We start from the raw sequence: 21,208 nt of genomic DNA, 5'->3' as shown, positions 1-21,208 counted from the left end.
GTTGCCATAACATACAGATGATTAATGCTTACAGAGTGCTTTATTTTTTCGAAGAGCTTGAAGAACATAAATGATTGCTATACTGTACCCGCTACTCAAAATGTTAAGCAAAATCTAAGTTCATAACAAGTTTAGGGCCAGATCATCTGCTCCACGGCAAAAAGGCTTGAAATTGCTTTCAAAAGCAGTCATATCTGGCAGCTATAAAGAGAAGATGATCACTTCTTCTCTTTACAGCAGCCAGAGAAGACACTGAAAAGGCATACGCTGTCACAAATAACAAATTCCCTGTCATAGGACATGCAAGATTTTGGGACAGGTGAAAATGATACGCAAAGTGGTAGCTTTTCACACTGATGACATCTTGGGCACAAACTTAAGTCATTTCTGAAAACCCTGATGGTGAAAGTGGAGATATCAAAGAAGATTGTGGGTAATAAGCCAAGACAGTTGCGTGAAGAGGTTGCTTCTCAAATTGCCTGGCCTGATGCCTTCTGCTTTCTGAATGTGTTTCTTTGGAGCATGTAGGTAAACAGAATTACATCCCTTGGTGCTGCATATGCCTGCAAAAGCCTCCCACCTTCCAGAACACAGTTAAACCTAAGGTTTACTACAGCTTTCAGGTTGCAGGGATTTACGAGAAGCTTGCCCTCATCTGTGCAGTTCTGTGCAGACAGGGAATATGAGGTCTCAAGGGCTTTCCTTTTTATTAGAACAAAAACATTAGTTTTATGAGCTTTTAAGTAAAGCATTGGCAAAAAGCAAAAAGTATTAGTTGATATAAAATATGCATACATCTTTATCTCTGCATGAGAAATTAAATTATTTCCATTAATTTTCAAAGATAAAAAATAACTTTGACATACATTTAAAATCAGGACAGGCTGGGGATAAGGAAAATAAAACATCCCGTGTGAGAGCTGATCTCAAACAACCAAAATCTTCATTTCTCATTCACTAATTCGCAGCTCAGGAAAATATATTTGGGTCATTGCCCAGCTCCTTTTGCCCTGAATTTGGATTGGCCATCTTGCTGCTGTATTAACAGCTACTGCTGTCTTCCAGGGAATGCTTCTGGGAATACATTTTTGTATTGTGATTGCAATAACAGTAAATACAACTGGTCTTTCAGATTATGAAATACTGAATGTGTACAGTTCACTCCACTTAGTGCTGGCTGCTTTTTAAATGTATTTTCTCTCCTGCCTTTTTAGACAGTGAGGTCAGTAGGTTGGCCAAATGTGATGAGAGTTTCTTAGTCAGGTTGTGGAATTTGCGTATTAATATACATCCATTACTAGTGTACAAAATAACTTACAAATTGTGCATTGAACTTTCTTACCTAGGAAACTATTCAATGACCAATTTAAGGTAATAATATAGTGTAGCGGGGGTTGATTGTAAGATGCCACATTTAAATGAAGATCTACTTCGCTACAATAGAGGTCTCAGAAACCGTAGAATTTTAGGACTAGGTATAATCCCAGCCATCAATTCCATTCTCTGGGATCAAGTCTAGTAACTCACCGATATTTGTATAGCCTGTTCTTGGGCACGTCCAGCAATGCAGATTCCACAAATTCTGTAAATAACCTCTTTTAGTGCTAAAATGTAGTTAGAAAGTTATTCCTAATATTTAAGATGGATTTTTCCCTTGCCATAAAGAAAGTAGATTAATTCTTGTTCTGTTCTTGCTGTCATGCAGAATAACAGTTGGTCACCATGCTTTTATGCCAATTCTTTACACATTTTATGTCACCCATCTTTCTCCACATCTTCACTTTGCCATGCAGAAAAAATTCATTTTTTTCAACTCTTCTTCAGAGGCGTTATTTTCTAAACCTCTCACCACTTGCTCACCTCTCCAATTTATCCTTTTTGACACTGAGATTGGTACTCAAATAAGGAAGCATTATGTTCCAGTTTAGGCCATATCAAGTTCCAAGTACAACAGAGTACCTCACTTACATGCTATATTTCTGTGGATACCTCCTAGAACAGTTGCTGTTTTTCTGTTAGAAAGAGTGTTACATAAAAGCATTCCCTATGCTTATCATTTAGGCCGTTAATTAAAGCATTAAATAAGCCCACATCGTGGTCTGACACAGTCAAGAGCCAATTTTGAAACTATTATTTTGAATATGAGCTTTCAACACTTACCTAATAACAACATCATCTTGTCCAGTGTTTCTTAGTTTTCATGTGAGAATGACACTCATGTCTTGATGTAGTAAAACTGTATCGACAGTCTTAATTAAAGTGAAGTTATACCATACTTACAGGTTAACCCCTATCCATTAGGCTGGATGTTCCATCTATAAAACAGAGGAGCTGGACTTGACCTGTATTGGTCCAGTCCACGTTGGCTGATTTTATCTCCTTATTGTCCTCTGGATGAATACAAAATGAGTAGTCTATAATTTGTTCCATTATCAAAGCACCATTGGCTGGTCTGTAATTCTTCCAGTCCTGTTCTCCTGACCTCTCTCTAGTGAATATTAAGAGGTAATTGGGAGCAGCAGGAAGGGAAAGTGAGCCAGAAACTACGGGGTGACGACAAAACAAGCAGGGGCAGTGACCTCACTGTCTTGGCTGCAGTCCCCCAGGACGCCAGCAAGGCAGGGCAGGTCTGGTAACACTCACCAGGGTCAGCCACGGTCCCGCGGACTGCCAGGCAAGCCCGTAGTGATGGGGCAGGTCCAAAATCAAGCCAGGAAGCCAATTCAGCAGGGCAAGGTCAAGACCAGCCAAGTACAAGGCTGGGCACAGGCATACCTACGACATAGCTCAGGCACAGGCTGAAGACGAAGACCCTGACCATAAATGCACCTTCCAAGTGAAGGAGGAAGCCCTGATGTGGCTTCCCACAGCTGTCTCTCACCTAAGCCTGACCCAACATTATACGGCTATGGGTAGATGGCATTTCAGAGCTGGCCTACCTTTCTCAGATGCCTCAGAGGGGTGTAAGGGGTTGCAGAGTCTCTGGTGCACGCAGGGCCCTCACAATGGCTGGCTCTCGGTAACTTATTTCCCACCTCTTCCCCCTTTTTTTTTTAATTTCATTGTACCATGTGTAAATGGAAAATGGAGTTTTTCACTGAAACCATTCTGACCTCATTTGACCTAGTTTGAGTGTAGCCACGGCACCTTAACATTACAGTTTTCTGAAGTCATAGGCTTCAAGGACATTCTCCCTCCAGGTAGCTTGCACTGGTAGCGCTTATCCACATGCCCATATTTCCATAGGTTGGTATGTACATAATTACATTCACACTGGGAGGACTGTTATACTTCTATTATCCAAGCCCAGTGATACAACTTTTATGTGTAAAAAAAGTATTTTTAAGTCTCTTTCTTCTTTTTTTACCCCAGTTACCTCTTGCCTGCAACTCATCCTGTAAGGAAGGGAAGTATCAGGCTGCTTCAGTATCTCTAGACAGGTAATATAAACAGAGAGGTTGTAAGTGTTCTTAAGAACAATGAAACTATTTTTGTAGCCATTAATAATAAGTAAATAATTGTTGAATTGGTAAGAACAGAAGATCTAGCCTATTCAAGCGCTATTTTTAAATGATCACAGTTCTAGCAGCTTGGTATTGGACTGCTTTGCTTTTGCATATGCATTTATCAACAATTTTGAAGGTAATATAACTGGTTTAGCCAGAAAAATATTGTATGTTTTTATTGGCAGGCATGCAACATTTTTTCACTAAAGATGTAAAGACCATATTAGCAGGCATGGGGTTGAATGTACAAACTAAGATTAACAGTATAACTTTACCATCTGATAAAGCTCGCAAGCCCTTATATGCTAACCAGCTGGCTGAAGGAGATGCAAAATACTTGGCCGCACAGAATATGTGCACACCCTTTACAGAAACACATAAAAGAAACTTTTATTAAAACAACATTTCTTCAGAATCTGGAAGAGGAGACTGCCTGCCTCGGTAGACAGATACATAGAAAGAGGCATGTGAGGGCCGTCACCTGCTCCAATGTGGATGAAGACGTTAGTGACAAAAAGTTGTTACCACCTAATGGTTGTTTAATCCTCCACGCAGAACTACCTAGCAGTTAGCTTAGTTCTCTGTGGACAAATAACCACCTTACAAAGATCCCGATTCAACACTACCTAGCAGTTCTGCTGGCAACTTCGGTGAAGCAGCTGAGTGACTTGGTGCGTAATCTGTTCTCCCAGTACTACTTCCAGGTGGCTTAGAGACCTGCCGGCAGGTCACAGCCGTGTGGGGCTGGCTGCAGCACTGCTGCTTCTGCTCTACCTGCCCGTGAAGGAGTAGACTGAATCGATTTCCAGAACTATTAGTCAGGCTTTTCAGAATGAGTATATCCACTCCTCCCCAGTTCTGAGAAAAAGTGCTTGCTGGGGAATTGCAGCTTTGCCTCATTCTTTCTTCCTGTTTTGCCACAAGTCATAGTGATGGGCTGAAATAATGTCACTTGTCCTGATAATAAGAAATGCTTATTTCCTTGCCACTGTGAAGTAAAACAATAAGTTGCTTTAAGATAATATTTGCCTCTAACCACACTTAGACAATGCACTGAATTTCCACTGAGAGGCTAAACTAATGCTTTAAACTCAGCTCTGTGGGTTATTTATAGATCCTCTGCTGGCTGGTGATAATGATCCTCCTCAGGCTTAAGTCACAGGCAGAATAATCCCTTGAATTCGAGACCTTTTATTAATCGTTCATGTATTTTTGCTTTGTGGGAGGAGAGCTACGTCCTACCTGCGTGCTCGGATGCTATTAACAAAACACCTCAAACAGCATATTGTATTTTTCCAAAGGAGTCTTACTTCAGAGAACAGGGACCTATGGTACTTTGGCTCCTACAAACCTAATCCCAAGAAACCGCACAAGCAATGGGTTTTATCTTGAGAATATACTTGCTCAGAACCACTATTACTGTCCTCCACATGCCCACAGCTGCAACAGTCAAGAGTAGTCGTCTCAAACCATACAGTCAAGCAGCTGTGTTGTCTGAGGTATTCAACACTGTAAAATATGAAAATAATTATTTTCCTCTTTTTTTTATTTTTAATTAATTTGGACAGTAGCAAGCACTAATCAGATAATAGGAAGGATTGCTCATTATTCACAAAGAAGCAGACACAGAACAAACGCTCCCCCTTTTTTAATGTGCCTTTGGGAACAAAGAAGCAGGCAAATTGGAGCAGAGAGTCTTATAGTCTTCACAAGGGAGGAATGATGAACTCTTTGCTATACAGCTTCTTTTACCAGCCTCACTCAAGTCTCTTCCATGATGTCCTCGCTAACAGAGCGGTGCAGGTGTTACACAGGTACTTGGGAGCAGGAGTGCAAATGGCAGAGAGAGTCATCGCTGTGTCCCACTGCCACGCCAGCAGCCATTTGGATGCTGTGGCTTCAGGCTTCACTCTGGGCTGTGATGCCACTGCTCCTACTGCTGCAGTGAGACCGGGAGGCTCCAGAAGACATCGGTTTCCATGTATTGCAGTGTCTGATCCCTCATATTTCTTGAAGAATCTGCTGAAAAATGGTTAAGAAAGTAATTCTCTGCTGTTGTTCCCCTAAGGCATGTATAAGTTTCTAGGAGGAAAAGAATGTGTTTTGTGCTGATTTATAGAAAGAGGATGCAACTTTTAAAAAAAAATTTTAAATGATTAGGCAGGTTTTATTTTCAAGTGAACAGCATACTGGAAAACTGGTATTTTCCCATGTTATTAAAATTGTTATTATAATTTTATTTCCTTCACTAAATTTTACCCAGTTTTCTGCACATGTAAGCATGGGAAAAGAAAAACCATTCCATGAAAATTTTGAAGATAGAAGCATTTGAAAAATCATTGGCATTACAGATTCCTTACCAGCAATTCCACTGAGAATACAATGAGAAAGCAAATGGCAGATTATTTCCCCTCACTTGCCATGCTTCTAAACCCTGCTGAGAGTTACAGGTGAGAAGTAATACCATAATAAAGTCAGTAAAGACAAGTCTTACACTGCTCCGCAAATTAAGTAGGGTCAAAACATTGTTAGAGGATCAGGTCCTACGCTAAAGGTAGGAAACAAAGTGTGTTTAATTTGTTCACCGGAGGTTAAACATACCAAAAGCAAACAAGTGTACTGAAAACCAGATCAGAAAATGGAGACTGAAAGATCCTGCAAGGTACTCAGATCACACAGTGCGCAGGGGAAGCTGAGAAAGGTAAATTGTGAGATAATGCTGCAAAGTATTAATGCCACAAGAACAAAGAACACAGCAGGAAATACAGATAATGATCATGAAATTCTCATGTTACTTCATCTGCCTTGCGAGGGACTGTCTCCTCAGCAGAATGAGCCTCTGTGAGTATAGAAAGAACTTTTTCAAATGGTCTTGTCTTTTAATCAGAGCTTTTTGGAGTGCAGTTGGTGGGGGCAGACAGGTTTTAGGGACATCAGCAATGGCATGCCCTCTGGTGTTTGTGATTTTGTCCAGTTGTGAACATCCCAAATTTTGTAATCAGATGATTCATTGGTGACAGAGTGTTACTTGCACCACCAATAGCTGCTAGAATGCAGCTCCATTCAGGAAAATAAGTTTAGAATTAATTTATGATAGACCATGCCTGCCATACAGGAGCAGATAAAAAGTTCTCATGGGATTCCTTTAGAGAAACATCTTATTAAGGGACCCGAAGAGAAATCTCTTTGGGAAAACTCTTTTAAAATTGCATTTAAAATTAGAATGTTGTACTACCAGATAAAAAGACAAAGATAAAAGTACTGTTTGTCAGATTTGCTGATACGAAGAGTACCTACTGAAGTTTCCTTACAATCTCTTATAAAAGTTGAAAATACACATATTCCAAATGTTGAAGGAACCAGTCTCTGTTATTCTGCTTCAGTATTTCATACAATGGAAAGCCAGAAAGAATAAATTGCTCAAAGCATGGCTATGTGCAAAATACGGACTAACTCTCAGAAGAACAAGTGCAGACTGCAAAGTTAGGAACTGCCAAATGAAGCTCTGAAGGTATCAGCCTAGCCTCAGTTCAGTCCCTCTGTATGCACATGTTGTGATCCATTTTTTCATCGGACAGCCTTACGCTGTTTTTTACCCCGTGAAGCAGGGAAGAGCCCGCGTTGTAAATTGGGGTGTGCTTTCTGGGGCCCCTGCCTTAGCTGCTACAAGGTTTGAAGTGAGGGGGTGCAGGGCTGGCAGAGGTGTGCACACCTGCCATGGGCAGGCTTGGGGGCAGATGGAGGACGTTCAGGTACTCTGTGGTGACAGCACGTAACCCTTCCAGCTAGTAATGTAACCTTAGCAACAGCCTCTGTGGAACCTTAAAACTCACTGAAATTTAGCTCAGTTTCTGTATGGAAAGCAGAAGGCCCATCTATGAGACACAAAGAATAATTCCCAAAGAAATTTAAACCCTTAGGCCACAGGATGGGGAGATGACTAGGACTTTACAAGGAAGAAGATACGGGGTTTTTTTTGTTTTGTTGTTTGTTTTTTTTTTTAATACCAAACAGCAACATTTTCCCTGTGTTCCACTCTGAGAAACAGCAAAATGGAATTCTCACAGCGAAGAACCCCATTAATCTTACATGCGGGCTATGTTAGCAGTTCAAATTTCATAGAATTATAGACAGTTAAAAATGGACTTTCGTGATAAGAACTGTTGGATATTCTTAATATAGGTGTTGCTGTTAGTCTTCAAAGTAGCGCTCACCTCTGCAGGTGTGTGCACAAATGTGTATGTGTGTGTGTTTACCTAAAAAAACCACACTTTCTCTTGTTTTAATTCTGCTTCCTGCAGAATGGAAGATGGTGATTTCCAACGGGAATAATGTTTAAGAACAGAGAACAGAAAGATTATTTAGAATAACTAAACAATGGATACTGATAGAGTTTGAGTAGGTGATCCATTACAAATACTTTGTATAGACTACACAGTATAGCAGTGTACAGATGTGTCTATCAGTGGACCAGATGCTTATGCTTAGAAATGGATGTTACAAAATAAAAAAGCAAAACATATTTGTAACCACATTTGCTGTATCTGTGTCAGTTTTGCAAGACTGCTGCTGGTAAATATGAAAAGGAATCACGTAACCAGCCGCCTCATTTGATTTCAGAGAACTAAGGTAGTAGCAATACAGTGAACACAAAATATATTATTCAGTCACAGTTTTGCAAAGCATCTGCAAAGTAAGTAAATAAATAAAAACCTGGAGATTTTGTTAAAATTCTTCAAATGAGCCTACAAAACAACACTTGCCGCAGAACTTCATTAAAGAGAATTAATGACATAATCTCTCTGTGTTTACTTCTTCAGAACAATTACTTGAGGCAGGAAATCTTTAGATAAAAACCTCTAATGATGCTAAGTCTCCTATCTAACCTCCTTCCCGAAAACATTACAGTTAATGATGACAAATTCTTTCCTTTTGTATCATAATAAAATTCAGTCTTTGCATGTGGTTCAATAAGAACAATAGATGATTTGGCCTCCTTCTTTCTGATTTAAATTTAAAATGGTAATTAACTTATGAGAAGTTTACAAAGGTGGAAAAATGTTTTTCTTCTTTTGTCGTTGTAGATTTCATTTGTTCTGAACTTGCAATAAGAGATCAATTTAAAAAAGGCTAGCAAATTCAGAAGTTTGGGCGTACAGTGAATGAGGGCCTCTGCTTGTGCTTTTCTCTCATAGGCTGCAGAGAAAATAAGATGAACCTACAAGATACAGCCAGAAAGAGCAGGCCAGGTTAGAAGGAGAAAAGTACAGCTACAGATGGAAGAAAAACTACTAAAGTTCCATAGTAGGTAAAACTATAATAAGTAAGATATGCCACTGCTGAAGTGATGATAAAAAGCTTTCCTGGAGCTAGCCATAAACCCCAAAGCAGTGAGTTCATGCTAGAGGAAAGCACATCTCCGTAGCACCCGGGCTACCGTTGTTCACTGTGCAAGCTGAGCTCTGAGTCCCTGCAAACACCTGCATCTATGCTGGCCGCCGTGCTTCGTGGACTGGTGGTGTGCACGATCCTGTGAAAGGCAGGAGCTACGAGAAGAATTTACAAACCAGTAAAATGGAAGGGAAAGCAAATACTGCCAGTTAAACCATGTGCTTTCTGCAGTGCATTGCTGTCAGATCTAGACTGTGGTATGTAAGCACTCAGGCGGGAGAGCTCATTTCCAGATAATAGTGTCTAAGGGCCACATGCTGTTTGGAAGCACAAAAGCGTCAGCTGATCTGCTTACCCACTGATACCACTAAATATAATGCGAGTTTATCACAGATTTTCAGTCGTTATGCAAAAAATTAACTTTGGCCAGTGCTACTTGTATCTACTGAAGAAAGAGTCACAGTTTTGCAGAAGAAATTACGGTGATGGGGATTATGCGCACAAGTAAGGATTGCAGTGTTGTTCTTCAATTTAAACTTTATGATTTTGCATCTGAGTCTACAATAAGTACTATCAATAATGTTAGTGACAGTGAGTCCTCTACTGCTTAGGGTATTTGCATGAAACTTTTGCCCTTTAAAGTACCCACTATTAAGAACACATATGTAGAGAAGTCTCTGGAAAATACTGGTACACTATGATGATATCATGAATTCCCAAGTAGATGATACCAGGGTTTAAATCCCAACAGTAATTTAAGCATTTCTTATACTAAAGCTGTGATCTGATAATCATTGCTGGAAAGGTGGTGGCAGCTTAAGACATAGCTATCCACAGCTGCTTGTTAATTCTCTGCCAGAAATTACCCTGGCAGTTCGGCTAGTGGGACAAATCACTGGAATGCCCCTCATCAACATGATCGCCAAAGTCAGTCCATCTAATTCAAACTGCTGCTGTGGCTGTGTGAAGTATCTTGGCTGATTTTACACTAGAGTAGGTGAGGAGAGCTCGTGTAGCCTGTCCCCTGGCTGAATTGTGGGGATGTGACTGCCTGCAGATAGCTGCTGCGGACAAATAGGAGAGACCTTCTGCACAGATCGTCTGATGGTCGCCTAACGCTGCTGCTGGTGCTAAGTTTGGCAGACTGGAATCAATAACAGTTGCTGTAAAGACTCCTTATCGGTCTGGATAAAGCCAGAGACTCTACAGAAGCAGTGTCTTAAATGCTTGAAAAGCATAAAGCTGACATTTGAGGCGATGTAGGTCTACTGATGCTGGGATTCATTATGAAAGCTCTTACTGAAACAGTCAATGAAATTATGCAAAATATTTTGTCTGAGTATGCCCCTTAGCATTGCACATTCAATAGAAAAAGAAGCACGTTTAATTCAATATTGCATGTCTTTTACAGGAACTGGGTAACAGTAAGGCATTGACAAAGCTGTTAAAAGGTCATCAGAAAGTTGTTAGCTGAACAGAAGGTTGTGGTAGTCACTTTGTTACTGGAACGGAGCCAGGAGGGCTGAGGAAGAACTTTCACAGCTCAGGGAACTGCTGATACTTTCTTATAGGTCCAGCACAGAATGTAAAAGAATATATGATAATCTTTTGAAGTACTTGCTGGAGCTTTCTACCTTCTGAATTTAAAATACATAGCACTGCAGTTCAGGCAAGAAAAACAAAACAGCACACATGAGAACGGACTCTCTTGCCTCAGGGCAAGCACCCCCCAAACAAATAACACCCCCATGCCCCTCCCAATGCCCCAAGAGCAGCCCTTCCGAGTGTACTGAATTTTGCTGTTACCTACAGATGTTATCAGCTTTTATTACCTCCTTCTCAACAGTAAACATGATGCTTCTTAATTTCAACTCTCAGATAACTGTCTTTCGCAGGCCGTCTAGAAAGAAACCCCCAAAGAACTAATTATTGCTCTAAAACACAGGAGCTCTGTTTTAAAGTAATTTTCCGTCCCCATGTGGTTTTCTACCCTGTTTGAAAGCGTGGGTGCCTCCTGCTCTCCTCATATCAGAGTGGCAGGGCTGGGCTGAGGCAGAGGTGACCATCAGAGATGATTGGGGAAGTAGGTAAGAAGCTGGATGCTCATCTGCTCATGGTGATTAGGTCTCAACTGTGAGATCAAGGGCTGCAGTGTGTGTGCTCTCACCTCATCCCAGTTGTGTACCAGGCACAGCCTTTCTGGGAAGGAAATCAGTGTATTTTGCTCAGAGGTGAGCCTAACACTCACAGTGAGATCCCTGGTTCTGACTGGTAGCTCAGAGCTGGAAGTTTTCACGACATGCACCTGCTAGGCAGCGCAGACATCCCCTCTGAGTCCCAGGCAGACCCAGACTGAGGCAAGTGTGTCTTGAGAGCAGGAAGACTGTCAATACCACCGAAAGGCCGTGTCAAGGTCCCAGGCTGGGACTGTTTGTTCAGAAGACAGATTAACAACGCAGCCGGCAAACATCCAGGATGCAGCTTCCCAGCCCTTTCCAAGCTCCCTGCCCCCATCATCACTCTTCTCGTCTTCTTTTTTGGTTCTGCAGGAGGTGCATCTGCTTAGCGGTCCTGGGAAGGGGGAGCGGGGCTGCCAGGTCACCCCGTCAGAAGGTCACTGCTCTGCCAGTGCGCACTTTCTCCACATCCCTGCTCTCCTTGCCTCTGACCTCCTCCATCCCCAAACCTTGCATATGATCACAGATGCCCAGGGCTCTGGAGCTGGGGAGGGGTTAGTGGGAGATGCAGCAGCAGGTAGCAAAGAAGGAATTGTGAAGAAAATGGAGAACAAATATTAAAAAATAAATCAGCCTTCAGGAGGATTATGTGATTGCAGATAGTTATACCCAATCCATCACTTCTTTCATCAGAGCCCTGTCAAAGCCTATCTTAAATGGTTTCAGTGGCCTTTGGATTAGATCTGGAATCAATATAAAGTATTAAAAGAGCTGATAAAAACAGTGGCAACTCTAGGAGCTTGGCCGGTCAAAAGCCATCTTGGTGCCCGACTGATGCACCCTGCTCAGCAGCCAGCTGCATCACTGTTGGGCTATTTGCTTCCAGAGGATGTGTCTGTGGGTGACAGTGACAAAGAGAAATGCATCCAGGGGACACCATTTGATCTAGAGCTGTGACAGGGCCACTCCCTGCCAGCCAGACCTGACTCTGGACTGACGAAGATGGTCATTCTAGATTGAACTACTAAATTGGCATCTACAATGTGGTAGGCCAAAAGAGAATAGGTTTGCTTTTTTGTGGAAGTACTAGTGCTGAAGTAAGCTGTTCTCCTTTTTGCTAAGTCTGCAAAAGCAATGACTACGATGGTCAAAGTCATAGGAATACTGTCAATTTAGCAGAAGCCCAGTTTCTAAAGAATTTCAAGTCGTACTTGTAAAATCTGGTAAGAGCAGAGTTGTTTATATTGCACAGTTAATACTGAAAACAGTTTCCATAATATGTTTGATCTTCAGTTTCTCTCCTTCCTCATCCCTTGTAAATGTAAATTTAATAATAATAAAATGTAAACTCTGTAAACATGTTTCAAAGCAAAAATCTAAAAACCTCCAGTGTTCCCTAAAACCTCATCTCACATCTTGTCCTCTGGTAGTGTCTCTAAGGGAAGTTTGCTTTAGGAACTCACCAAAGAAACATACAGCGGTTAGGAAATAAATCTGTAGACTTTTGAAGAGTTTTCTACCATTTTTTGACTCATGGCAGATCTGGTATTTGTTGGCTCTTGTCTGAAAAGCCTAGGTTTGTTTTCTTGACTCACAAAATAGCAAAAGGTTGCATTTCTTTAGCTAACTCTTGGGCATCTTCGGGAAAATGTGTTAATTTTTGTCACATTGCTGTCACATTTGCCACAATGCAGCATTGTCTAAAGCACAAAGAAAATCTGTCTGGAAAGAATAACATGATATACTTCTGTGCATGGCCAGGTAGATGCGTCCATGAGAACTCACAAATGTTTCTGAAGAATACTTGAGAAGGAGGGATGCCTAAACACAGGTGAAAGAAAACAACTCACAGACCCCCTCCCTTTACAAACTATCTGGCTCGATGCTGTGCCGGGTTCACAAAACGTTCTGCACACTGCTTGGAAAAAAGCACAAACATTTCCTGAAAAGGCACTTAGAGACAGAGTAACACTTCCCAAAGTGTTATTGACTCCTTCCTCGCTTGAAAGAAAGCTTTGTGGCCATCAAGGGGAGGAGGGAAGGGAGTAAGTCTGTAGACAAATCCTTCTTTCCTGTGCACATGTTGAGCCCGGGAAGCAGGCTAACCGCAGGCTGAAAGGGAAATTGTCCAGCTCCTTCTGCTAGAAGATAGGCAGCGCTTCCCTATCTCCCCCGAGCCGGCACCAGGCAGTGCTGGAGTTGGAACCGCTGGAGAGAGCCCAATTCAAGCAGATCGACTGTGCTGTCTTTTGCTCTCTCAAATAATTTCAGTGGGTTTTCAGTTGGAGTTTCTTTTATGTCCTTCCAGTGCTAGGGAATGAGCTTGTGGTCAGAGAGGTTCCCCTTTGCCCCGAGCTGAAACCTGCTGTCATAACAGGCGTAAAGCCATTTTCACCACTGCCATAAGAAGCGTCCAGCTTTTGAGATAACAGCTTTTGAAACAGCACAGAAATGGTTACCAGTTTTGCCTTTTTAACATTGACAGTTTAAATAACTTTCACCCTTAGTTCAAGGATACTTGCTAGTGTTAACTGTTCTCAAGGATGGTTTAGGACCTTCAGGTAGATGGAGAGGACACAGTGTGCAAACAGAAAATGTTGAGCTATCGTTTTCCAGCTACACATGAGAAAGAAAAAATGAAGAGAGCTGATTTTTTTAAGGCAAAACCCAACACAGTCTTGCACTGTGGCAAACAGCAGAATAGTATAGTCAGAATACAAGTGGGGAAGCTGCATAGTTTAACAAATGCAAATGTGATAAATTGCTTGTTTATAAATTCCTGCTTGTAAATATAATTTGTGAAGTATTTATTAGGTAAAATTATCAAAATCATATGTCTCCAAGGTTGTGATCCGTGTATTAGCAATGACACTCAGATTATTGCTAAGTGTTACCACCGGCCAGTTTTCATCATAATATTTTATTACCAATAACAATACATTTCTTTGTACTGCTTTGTGCACCACCCAGGCTAAGTGGGATCTGCGATGATTACACTGCGAATGTGTCAGCAATATTTTGTCTGGGTCTCTGGGGAATACTAAGGGCATGCACCCTGCCTCCACAGATGTCATGGTCAAAACTTTCAGTAATTTCACCCAGAACAAGACCAAACCTTGCATGTGCTGCTCTGCTCTCTCTCCCGATGTGATCCCACTGCGTCAGTCTCCGAGGTGAGGGCTCAGGAGCCCTCCATGGGTTAGAGCTCCATGCCTGATCCTGACTCCTCATTGATTAATTTCCTGAATGCACTACGTCTTGAAGTGGTTCCTCTTCTATTTCTACTGCTGCTTGTTATTTTAGCAACATTTTTAAAGTCACCTTGCTCATCCTTAAATGCAGTAGGTAAGATGCAGTATCTTTCCAACACGACACTATAGCCTTTACATGTGGAGGTATCCACAGTGAATTAAGACACTGTCCTTACAGCTTTGTCAGTGCTTCACCTACATTTTTCCCATTTATCCTGGAAGACTCTCAGAAGACCTGGAAAATGCCTATATGGCGGTCGCTTCACCCGCTCATAGGAGCAGGCACTGCTCTAGCTGAGCGTGGTCACCTCTGTGGCCTCGTAGTAATACTGCACAAGCAGCTATCCCCAAAGGATTGGAAACAGATGACATTATAGATGTATAATGTGTCAGAGGATCTGCTAGGCAACTTCCGAAACCCTTGGTCACATAGGGCACAAGATTTCAAGCACCGAACACACATAAGTTGCATTGCACAATTATTTGCTGCACAGCTGACCGTCGCTGTCTCCTGTGTTAAATGGTTCTCCATCTGCACAATTTTGAAAGCCTTTGCCCTGGTTCTCTGTGCCACAGTTACCGCCTTTACATAGATAACCTTTTTTCTCCTTCCAGTATATGTTTGATTTTTTTTTTCCTCTTTATCTCTTCTTTCACCTCTGAATCATTTTCCTAAAAACTGCACTTAAGCGTGATTATTCCCTCAGTTGCACAATTACATCACCCCTTAAAATCCATGTTATATTTGTGCATGAAGAATTCACTGTTGGATTCCCCGACATTTTTTTGTCTAAAACCAAAAAATGAACAAGTAATGAAAGGAAAAAACCCCTACAAAGTCTCAGTATTATCCTACCTCACAGCAGTCATTGAGACAGCAAGTGAAAAGTAGCTTCCCCAACAAAAACGCTAGAGGAGGTTAAAAGAAATGTAGGTGGGTATTTGTCATTACAAAAGGCTTATTGTACAGAGCTGGTATTAAACATGGGGTGATATCCTGTGTATGTCTTTATACACCCAAACTTCAAGTCTGTGGGAATTTCTAAAGTGCAAAGAACACAGAATCTAAGCCAGAATTATTTGTAAACACAGGATACATGCGATTTATGTAACAGGCTACTGCAGGTTTATGAATCCAGGAAAGGAAATAATTACAAAGGAAATTAAAGTTAAAAATAGTCATGAACCACCAAAAAAGACTGTGCTTTCACCTCTTTCTCTGGCAACGGTGTTACACCCACTTGCTGTGTGTCACTTAATTCTTCTAGATAACTAGTAGGGCCAGGAATGGGGTCTCCAGTTTAAAAAAGAAACTTTACTTGGTAAATACTTCTCATTGTATGTTTAAAATAGGTTTTAGATTGCCTAGACAAAAGGCTTATACAATTTGCCTATACATCTAGCACAAAAAGTCTTCTAATAGTGTGTTTCAGTACAATGTGCTTCTTTTGAAAGCAGGAATAACAAAAAATGAGAGAAATTTAAGAACGAAAGCTAAAGCTAACCTACCATCTGATGACATTTATTACCAGCAGAACACCATAAAATGCAACATTTTGTTAATAAAGTGATGCTGTAGAGCTGTAAGACGTGAATGCCGAAGGAATGGACATAACTGCTTCTAGTTACCCTACAGACAATTATTTGTAGGGCTATAGACACCGGATAAAATCCAGTATAAATCAGTAACACAACTAGACAGAAACAAAACAGGGAGAAAGAGTCAAGATATAGCTCTCGGCACTGGATATTACTGTTACCTGTGGTACACGTGGTGGCACTGGGACGACGTCAGGGAGCAGGAAGGATGCCTGGGGTCTTTAGGGGCTTCCAAATACACACCCAAAGGTAGGCACAGGTTTTTAACGGGTTCAGTGAACAGATCATAGGAAAACATGACAGGCTAAAGGAAATCTCTGGGACCGTAATAACAGCAATAACTTCCTTAATAGCAACCATTTCCTTAGTAGTAAGGAAGTTATAATCCATACTAAAAAAAATCCATACTGAAAAAGGAAGCAGTAACATAATTAAGCTTCATGTGTGCATGTCTAGCGAGTGATGTGGGGGACAGGTGAGAAAGGTGGGTTTTTAAAATATTAAGTGAAGGATTTTGTGAAAAAACCTGTGCAGGTGCAACATAAGGACACTCAAGTGTGTTTTAGTAATTGCCAAGATATAGTGATGGGATATCATGGGATCCCTACCTGTTTGCTTGTTTGCACCTGTCATTTTCTGAAATGAAAAGTAACAATTTTTCACAGAAATAGGATTTTTAGTGCTGTCTGAAAACAGTTTTGATAGATGAATTTTAACAAGTTGTCGGTAAAAGCTTTTGGCTTCTACAAGCTAAACCCTGGGCTTGCTGAAATCAGCATTCATTTTATGTGGTTTCATGCCTGTTTCCTCACTGGATAATCTGTATGCAAGAGGTCTGAATGAGATGCACGAGATCTTTCCTGTGAATTTGGCTAAACGGCACCTGTTATAAAATGCAGATTTTATTATCAGTGTTGGTTTACAATCACACTCATTAATCACATCAGAAAGAATAGGTTTATTAAAATGATTGTTTGAAGAAACTAAAATAAAAACTGACGTGTTTTGTTAGTAATTCTCATACACCACTCTGCTGATCAAAGTGAAAACTATATTGTTTAGTTTAGAGGAATATGACAGCATATCCCTTATGTAGGGTAAATTATATTTTCCTTTAGATTTTATTTAGGGATTTAATGAAGAATAGCTTCATCCTTCTACATTTTTCCTATATTCACAGAAGATCTGGGTGCACAGATCCAGATACAATAAACTACTCTCAGAGCAAGGAGGACTTCTCCCAGCTCAGGAGGAACCTGTTTGGGAATCGGTTTTTGGGTACACCATGAGATGGACAACGTCCATTGAAAGACTAACAACCCTCGGTGAAGCTTCTTGGATAAATATGCTTTGGAAGCAAAAAAGACACTGTGAGTACCGAAAGGTCAAGTATGGAATAAATTAATTCTGTAATTGATAATAAGTGACTTCCAGCTCTGGCAAATTATGTACTTAATACCAATTATTAATATTTGTTTGTTTTCTGAACTGAGTGTCTGTGATTTTATCCCAGATGAAAAGAACCAAAGAATTTAAGATTTTGCCACTAAGCTAAAGGATGTGGGTGTTTCTGACCCACTGGCTGCTGGCTTATGTTATAGTGAGTTTTTGCAGTGTCGCAAATGTTTTGCGTAAGGAGTATTTATACTTATTTATGTCTAAGCTCAGTGTTTGTTTTTAATGTAATCTAGAATGAACTCTTATAGTAAACACTGACATTATTTAGAGAAAGCGTAAACTAACTGGTACTTCCATTTATATACTCACAGCTCCAGCAACTTCAAAGCACTCACTAAAGCACAGCTGAAGACAGAATTTAGTTTTGTAATACACAGAGCGGTAGTAACAGGCTTTTTTCTATTAATTTGTGATCGTTTTCTCAGAGCTGGGAGAACAAGGGAAATATTTTAAATTCTGAGCTGGTTACCACACTGCTCTTGGTCCACCCGAGCCAGAGCCCAGCCTAAGGAGTGAGACGCCCGTGTCTGCACCCTGCAGCTCCTGTGATACTGAACACAGCTCCAGGAAAACAATTCCCCAACGATATTGTTAGAGAGTTCCCTGCAAGAAGATTGTCTGACAAGGACTTTTCAATCCGATAAAGACTATGAAGGGGCTCTTTACAATTTCCTGATTAAATGATATGTCTCACAAAGTTACCGATGCTGGTGAATCAGCTTCTAACTCTGGAATAGTGAATGCCTCATTCTGCTTACTCAGGCTGGTGGCGGGGCGGCTGTTGCAGGAGTCTGGTTGCTTTGGGGGATGCAGATGGAGCGTGGTGATGGGAGACGGGGCGAGGACAGTAGCGGCAGAAGGAAGGGAAGGCTCAAGGCTCTGCAATCGCATCATCTGGGGCTGGGTCCCCGCTCGCTCTCACACTGCTTAGGGAGGGGGTCCCAGATCACTGCGAAAGGACATCGCCCACATTAGCGGGCTGAGAGAGAAACAAGATCCTTGCTACTTAAGTGATGGCATATGGCAGTTCAGTAAGAAGTTGCTGGCTTAATTGCAAGAAGAAAATAACGGTTGGTAAGGGAGGCCTCCTGCCGCGTTACTGATCGAGGAGCGCCGGTGTGGCCAAGCCTGATTCTTGGAGGGGTCGTGCCTGTGAGTATCCAGGTAGCGTCAGCTGGAGCAGTGACCGCTCCATTCCTCAGGAAAATGCCAGGAGTATCCAGCTGCCCTAACAAGGTATATAGTGTAAGTCTAAGAAATAAGTATGAATGTTCCCGGTCACGTTTTTGCTTTTGTTAAATAGTGTCATGTACCCAGCAGCTTCTGGTTCTGTATAAATAAATTCTGGCAGCCTCAACATTACGTTGACTTTGACCCTTGGGTGGTATGAACCAAAGGTAAAGCATGTGAGTTAAAAAACTTGGGAGCTTTTAGAACAATGTTCAGAGAAGCATCTTCCACTGCAAAACAGAGGAGTTATAAATAATTTAAAGCTGATGCTTTTACTTAACTGTGCCTCTTTCCTTACAAAGAAACTCTTGGAGTTTTAGGCATAAAAATAAACATTCTGAGGCAAATGGGAATGCCACCTGATGTAAAATAAGTTAAAGCGTAGAGGACAGGGTTATAATTTTCCTTAAATTGAAATTTATATGATGAGACAACATTTATAAAATCTCTTTCCAATTCCCATGCTGATAACTAAAGACGTAACATCATACACTGCAGAGAATTAACAACGAACTATTCTCTGTTTTATAGACCATGAGAAAAATTTGGGCAAGCTTGAAAAGTTATACCCCAGGGACAACATTCAAGCCAGGGCTGTTCATGCTATGTGCATGTACATAATGCCATCAGAAGCTGCCAGTTTCCCCCCAAAAGCAAATGAGCCTCTGGTACATTAGACAGTGGACAGAACTCTAGATATGACAGTCATTATGTTACTCTACTTTTAAGGTATTGGATCATATTGCAGTGCATTATATTTCATCTGTTAATCTCAAAGCACCTTGAGAATGGCTCGATGTGTCGGGAGAGGCTTTCTTGGTACTTCAGATCTGAATCATTGACTGGATTACAGAAGACAAAGGCAATTAATCATCTCCTTTCTCTTATCACCTGAGCTTTTTGGTTTATCTGGATAACATATCTTGAAGCTTTGATTATTTGTGTACCCTTTCAAAAATTTCTACATTTGTATTTCTGCAAATAAATTTCAAATGTCAAATACATCAGCGTACAGAAGGAAGAGCTCAAAGAAGCAATCCAGCATCATTACTTATTGGGAAGAAAATGAAGGGAAAACTCCTTTAAGATGAGAAAGAAGGAAAATATCAGGAGCTAATTTGTGGGCACTCCTCCAAAGGGTCATGGGAGGCAATGGAAGGAATGAAACTGGTGATGGAAATCAGCAACACAGACAAACATCCCAAAAAATGCAATCTTCAAAAAAGCAGCAGGCAATCGGGCAGGGGTGCTGTGAGAATCCACAAACCTCATGTCAGCGCAAACCTATGGCAACCGCCAGCTCCACTCCCCGTCACACCCATGCAGCACCCCTGCCTCCAAGGAACTGTGCTCATGGGGTCAGAAACTTCAACTAACACCAAATGCTCACCTCAAAAAAGAAAAGCCCAGCACCCAAGGCTTTCCACAGCTTCAGGCTGTGCCGCAGTGACCCGCTGCAGTCATCCATGTGCGAGGTTCCACACTTTGGTGAGAGCCTGCGAAGACCGAATTTGTTTAGACTGAGACAGATGATGCTGACAAAATAACTCTCGGGTATAAAAAAATGGGGGAACTGACAACCGAACATATACAAATCTAATAATTAAATAAGACTGTTGCTGCTAATTGCTAAAATCACTCTTTGTTATAGTTTTGGAAATAGTTCTTATTATTGCTGCATTAGCAAAGGGACCAAAGACATTTAAAATAGCAATGCTGCTGACTATCATAAGGCAAAGTGAAGCATGCTGTTAGATTGCATGCTAAAAATACGCACATGTACTAATTTTTTATATAAACACAGTGGCATGTTGGAATTAAGATGGCCTTTATGTAAAAATACTGTGTGGAATAACTTCTGTTCTTGATTTTGTCTGTTGCACAACCAGACTCAAAACCTCTGCATTTCCTCCCCACCACTGGAATTGTGATAGGACCCAGAATTTCAGCTACCCTGGCTTTTCTGTTTCAATCCTGGTAACCTTAAGTTGTGGTATTACACGAAGTACAGAAACCATTTCTCCCTCTGCCTTATTTTGGTTGTGCTGGGACACCTTCTGCCCTGTAATTGATAGTTTAAAAATAAATCTAGTTTTGGCCTTTTCAAACATAAAAATATTTTCTTGAGAAGAAAGTGCATGTTTCTTTTACAGAGAAGGTAAATATTAGTGCCTTTTGTGAAACAAATAGGTTCAAAGTAGTAGAGAGGTAAATATTTTTCCTCACGTTAACTCCGTATGTCAATTTTCTAGCCAGGCCTGTATCAGCATTAAAGCTTTTCTTTCCATCTCTTACACCAGGCAAAGGCCCACCTTCCCCAAGCTCTAGTGCTAGTTTTGAGCTAAAATTTCTTCATGTGACCTAGCTGCATGGTCCTCATTAAAGCCTTCAGGCACCATGTGGATAAAAAAATTTGGAAGAGCCTCCCGAGACCCTGAGCATCCATCCCCTTGGTGCAGCAGGTCAGTGCATCGCTGGAGTGCACGGCTCTACCAACAGTGGGAAATGAGGCGGAAAGGGGGGGCTTCACTATAAAAACCAGAAGTATTTAAACAATATTTTTCTTACTATGCTTAGTATGATGAGAATGTAATAA

At 41.1% G+C, this 21,208-nt stretch overlaps 2 long non-coding RNA genes across 2 annotated transcripts in view; one reads left to right on the top strand and one right to left on the bottom strand.

Annotated features, from left to right (window-relative positions):
• The window catches only part of LOC121233772, a 25,621-nt gene extending 9,005 nt beyond the window's left edge, over nt 1-16,616 (top strand). The window contains exons 2-3 of the long non-coding RNA XR_005933881.1: nt 11,511-11,525; nt 16,605-16,616. This is a non-coding gene — a long non-coding RNA (uncharacterized LOC121233772). The remainder of the gene's footprint in view (nt 1-11,510; nt 11,526-16,604) is intronic.
• On the bottom strand, nt 3,885-21,208 carry LOC121233770. The gene is made up of 2 exons (XR_005933872.1): nt 20,003-21,208; nt 3,885-5,528 (listed from the first exon to the last, which is right to left on the bottom strand). It is a non-coding gene; the product is annotated as an uncharacterized LOC121233770 (long non-coding RNA).

The sequence above is a fragment of the Aquila chrysaetos genome, chromosome 1 (assembly GCF_900496995.4).
Source record: "Aquila chrysaetos chrysaetos chromosome 1, bAquChr1.4, whole genome shotgun sequence".
Taxonomy (NCBI): domain Eukaryota; kingdom Metazoa; phylum Chordata; class Aves; order Accipitriformes; family Accipitridae; genus Aquila; species Aquila chrysaetos.
The sequence above is the reverse complement of the archived record's forward strand: the minus strand, read 5'-3'. Positions and strand labels throughout refer to the sequence as shown.